We start from the raw sequence: 5,896 nt of genomic DNA on the forward strand, positions 1-5,896 counted from the left end.
AGCCAAATTAAATATAAACTCTTTCACTTATAATTCGGCAAGCGTCATGCGTTTTGCAAATGGGGTTGCAAGCTTTGGGTTTAACTGTGGAGGAAACTCCGTAGTTAAGCGTGCTCAGGCTGGAGTAGTACTGGGATGGGTGACCTCCCGAGAAGTCCCGGTGCTTCACCCCTGTGAGCATCACCTAGATCCAATGAGTGCTAAGTGTTCCATTTATTCTCATTAGAGATGGATTCATGTTGAATTACTACTCATGAAACATGGGTCATCGAGTTTGACTCAAAAATCACACAGTTAAATCCTAATATTCACATCACTATATAATCCAAGTACAAAAAAAAATTCTAAATTTAAAATTACAAATTAATAGTTTTAACACATTTAAATAATTTGGAAACAAGAGTTCTTTGCAAGTTGGAGTTCCTTTCTTTTTGAGATTATAGGAGTGTTAGTGAATAGTTTTCCCTTCGGACCAGGAAAACTCCCACGATGATTGAGTTCCTTCAATTAAACTCTCTCTTTTTTGAGGCAGAGCTCCCTCCTTAATTGATAAACATTAATTTCCTTTATTTCAAGAGAATTTATCAAGTGAAATCTTTTAACCAAAAAGAACTAAGGCTTTTAGAAATATTTTTCCATCTATTATGCAAAAGCATTGGAAGGATAATATTGATTCAAAAACAAGCCTAAAGACTTATTTAAATGTGTACCAGAAAATATCTGAAATAAAGATGATTGATTCTTGAACAATAATCAAAACCATTCAAAGAACAGAGCATATCATTATTGACCATAACTATGAAAACATCCCATATGAAATGAATCCAGATGATTAGTACGTATAACTACAAATGACCAATAACATATAGCCAATATCAAGAGATTTTTGTCTATACTCCTTATTCATGTAAATAGCATAACAAAATTGGTTTAGTCTGAACCTTGGTTTAGTCTGAACCTGCTTTAACAACTTAAGTTACTATCACAGAAATACCAAAGTATCAATCTAAAAACATTTAAAGTTTCACAATATATAGTTGTGCAAGGCCCATAAAACAGTTATAAAACTAACTCCCAAGCGAAGTTGCATATATTAAACTTAAAACCATAAAACAACTATCTTAGGAACCTAAAGATTAAATGGCTGAAGCCTTAGTTTTAAGCTAAGTAATTGAAATATTAGTTGCATTTCTTAGTTGTCCTTGCTCCATGGTTGTATTGCCACCTATAGTTTTCCAGTCCTTGTAGGTGACTTCAAAATCCACAATCTCCTTTGGAAACAGGACTCCCAGTTATTCTATTCTCAGCTGCTAGATGGTAATGACTCAACAGGCATGTTCCATCTTATTAATCTGCATCATTAGATGATCTCGCTAATAATAATCATGTAATTTGTTCGGGTGACAACTACAAGGTTGGTAGCAAATACTTCTTTGGCCTCTTTGAGAGCTTGCAATTTGTCTTGGCACTCATCTTTTATCTCTTTCAAGTCCTAGTTGGATTGATCCATGTTGCCTAGGATTTCAACATTGATGCATTTAACATCATTGTGCACGATTTCTTTAGACAATTAAGCTCTTTAACTAGTTATGAACATTCATCCAGGGCCTGTTCGATGACCATATTCCTCCATTCCAGGTTGGTCTGAGACACGTACAAGAAGTATGTATCCACTCTAGAATTTTCCCTCTTAGCCAAGAATTTGTTTGCTCTGTATTCCTAAACTTCTGTGATGTGAGCCACGACATCTTCCTATCTCTCCTTTTCCTTGACCCATGCATTTAACTTTTTTTTCCAAGTCGGCCATCATTTGTTCAACCTTCACCTTTGTCTCTACTAAGCAAGCTATATAGCTAACTTCATGAGAAACCATTGATTCAAGCCACTCATCAAAAGCTTTAGAAACCGACCTATCCCTTTTCACTTGGTTGATGAACTACTGATTTGTCAGGGAGGTCACATCGATCATGGAAATCGCCTGAGGTTGTTTAGGTTCTACATTTTGTAGATTAAGAATGTATTCTACCAGCATGCAAACAGATTGTTTTAGTTCTTTCTTTTCCTTCTAGTATTTCCATACACGACTAGTGACACTTGCATGTCCTGCGTCAAGGATCTTCATATCTGTGGCTCTGGAGGCTGGTCGAAGAACTCTTTTCTCCATCATATAGCCTTGGGGAATGATTTCCTCAAGAGTTTTACCTTCAGATGGCTTGAACATATCAGCCACCCAATCTCCTATTTGTACGTCAACATCGAGCATAGCCTCTATTTTGGCTTTTTTATTTTAGTCAATTTTCCTAGACATTTCCCAACCATATCTTTGACTAAAACACTTATAGCCACCAGAATTCTTTTCTTTCTTACAGACACATCGAACCAATTTGGTGCTGGAGAGGTACCTTTGGATGGAGGTGTTTACAGAGTAGGGGAAACATAATTAGCAATTATTGATTTGGAAGCATTAGCATCACCTTCTGTTGGTTGAGACTTATGATCCATGACTTCTTGTGTTCTTTCTTTAGGGGGCTCAATCTCAGCTTCTATCTCGATTGGACCTATACCAGCATGCTTTTCAATAGTTGTCTAAGTTTTCTCCTTCTTGGTACAAAAATAGGTTTGTTTTGTTGGCTTGGCTTGTTGAATTGAACTTTGAACCTCAAATAAGACTTCAACTTCAAGGTTCAAAATACCTACAAAGGAGAAGGTAACATCTTTATCAATATCAGTATCATGAATAGGTTACTCTATGTTTTTTACTTTTGATTGGCTTTTCTCCTTTAACCAATTTTTAGTCCTTGCTATGACTGGATTAGTTTAAGACTACAGATCATCTTCTTCAAGCAAATCCCAAACTATTTATAGGAGAGGAAAGGCTTCAACCTATGTTATGTAAAAGGGATCAACAACTTTTTTGCCTCAATTTTCTTGTACCCCTTTTATATTCATTTGCAACTTGAATTCTTTTATCTACTTCAGGGTCACCCTAGACCACCACCTCTTCCTGACTTCATAGTCATCATCACAGTCAGCCCAAAAGTCTTCTAACTGAGGGACATGTGAGAACTCTAGTTGTAATTCAAATAGGAGATGTACAAAGTCTTTATCATCGAAATCCAGGCAAACAATATAATCTTCTAAGTTCGTCAAATTTAGTTCATGTTCGAGAGCCAAGGCATCTTGAATAGTTTTGCATCTATAGTGACCAAGTTCTATAGGGAATGTAGAACTGCAACCTCTCCTAACTTTGCAACTTCCTTCCACTTTGACTGCTTGCTTGCAAACCTCCATCAAAACATATTTGTCTAGGTAATGTCTCGACAATTTTAGTGGTCTTCCTTCATATCTGTTAATTCGGATGCAGGTGAACTTAGAGAACTGGGTGAAGAAACTATCATGGATTGATAAAAATTGTGTTGCCTCTTCTTTCAACCTCCTCTTATCTTTCCCTCACAACTCAAAGACCAGTTTAGAAAGAAATGTATCTTGTACTCTCTTGAATTCATCTATGTTCTTTTCCTTTTGCAAACAGGGCAAATATTCGTAAATAGGCATATTATTTACCCAATTAGTATGCGGAAGCTCGACCCATTCTTTACAACATGCCAGGACATAAAAAATATATGAACTCATATAAAAATCAGACACTCTAGATGCTCGGGAAAGTTCTTCATGTAGACTACCAGCTATGATTTATGCCCAATCAATGTGCTTGTTCTTGTCACTCAAAATAGTTTGAATGAAGAAATACATATGGTTATCCCAATGGAAGGCATGTTGATTTCCTTTAATCCTATTTAGGAGAGTAATCACATATTTGATCTTAGGGATCATGTGCTCTCTTGTCAATAGGTGAGGAAGGCAGGAGCCCCCTTTCTTTGGCTTGAGTAACTAGTTCTTGGCAATGCATTATTGAATGTGTTTAGGTCGGTTGAAAATTTAACATATGAGAGGCTAATCATCTAAGCTTCATATAACTCGCGTGGTGGAATCCTTAGAGCACCCATGATTATAACCCTATTTATATAGACTAGAACTTCTCCTAGATACATTCTTATGCATCTTTGGGTGACATCGTATCTATTCCTATATTCTAAAACTAGTTATGGGCAAAGAATTGACACTGGGAAATCGGTGTTAGTTTGTGGTGACTAATTCTTTGGGGCTCATTTTGGGCCCTATTTTATCAGGATTTTGGGCCAACCTATAATTATTAATTATAATCCTAAAGCGGTAAAAATACTTGTATAAAAGAGCTTAGGGTTAGGGGTTTTTTATTACGTGTGATGTGAAATCTTCATGTGGCGGTATTAAGCTGTAAGGGATTATAGATTGTAATCACTAGTAGAACCGGGATTAGGTTTAGAGAACCTAGCCAGTAGCTTATTCATATCTTCATCAACAAGGAAGGTATCTTTTAGTGTGGGCAAGAAATAGGCAAGAGAAGAAAAAAGCTTTTCTTTTGGTAACTTGGGGTGAGAGCTAGCCATGAAAACAAAACTCAACAATCCTTTTCAAAAATAGTTAAGAATTACTAGAAATGGATGTGGTTAACAAAGTTACTCACTTGAGTGAGAGAAGTAATAATAACCACTGAGAAAGATAAAAGAAACTCACCATGTAGGAGAAACAATAATGTACTTCCACGATCAGTCCAGTTACAAACTGCCTATGACTCCATAAAAGGGTGATTTTTTACCTTTTTTTTATATCATAATGAAAAGGAAAGCAGCCTAGAAAAGCCTTTAAACAGACACTCACATCATGACTTAACATGGAAAGCATCGATTTCACAAGAACATTAAATTCATTGATGAGGGTATTTTCCTTTGCATGTAACAAATCTTTCCACCACACTTCATACCAACCATTTATTGCAAGTTGGTGTCACTTTAGCCTTTTCAGAAGGATCTTGACACATTTCTATATTGTCACATGCCAGTCTTCTTGAATGTTTTGGGCTCGTGAACTAAACATTGACTTATTTAGAAGTTCAGGTTCAAGTTCAAAGCCATGAATATGTAGAAATTGGGCATATGAAACCATCATAAACTTCATCAAAAGGGGAAAAGAGTGATGAAAAATGAAGTTTGAAAAGAATGGCAATTTGAAGTTAGGTTTCAAAATGCACCCAAAATTCAATGGACTTTATGTTAACACTGGGCCTGACTACCGCTTGGACAAGTTGGTTGAACTTTGAACTTAAATAGTTCAGAGTTCAAGTTCAAGGTTACGAAAAAAGGTTTACATTGTAGGCCCAACAGAAACAAGAACTAGTAAATTTGAACATTGAATCCAAATGAGTTCAAGGTTCAAAACTTGGACTGGGTAGGGAGTCATTGAAAAATATTGAGCAAAAATATATGGGGCTTTTACATGGATAACAAGGAGGTTGTAGATGTAAGCTAAAAGGAAATCATCTTGCAATGTTTATGTGTGAGATGGAATGCATTGTAGTGTGTCATGGTTGTTCCATTCACAAGTCTCGTATTAACCTCAAGAGCACGAGTTCTATATTGATCTATGCAAGAAAACTTACTACAATGATGTTTTTTCTATAGTGATTTTCAAGTAGTCCAAGTTCAAATCAGTTTCCTATATTAAAGTATCGAGTTGATGAAGAGAAAACATAAAACCTATTGTACAAATCACTAAAGTAGCTATTGAAAGTGTTACATTGATCTCATAAGTGTCTAATTCGCCATAAGTGCATTATAATTGCCCCCAAAAGATTTGTTGGCATTATTCCTATTTGCTGGTGCCACACATGAACCATTTGTTTTATGTGTAGTAAAGGATACATTTGGCTATTTAGAACTTCATTTTATTCTCAAAATCTGTGGTTTCAAATTTTTATATTATTAATACATAAGGCTATTTATCACTTTGCTTTAAA

Source organism: Cupressus sempervirens, chromosome 9 (assembly GCF_028749045.1).
Source record: "Cupressus sempervirens isolate cs-2001-9-10 chromosome 9, ASM2874904v1, whole genome shotgun sequence".
Taxonomy (NCBI): domain Eukaryota; kingdom Viridiplantae; phylum Streptophyta; class Pinopsida; order Cupressales; family Cupressaceae; genus Cupressus; species Cupressus sempervirens.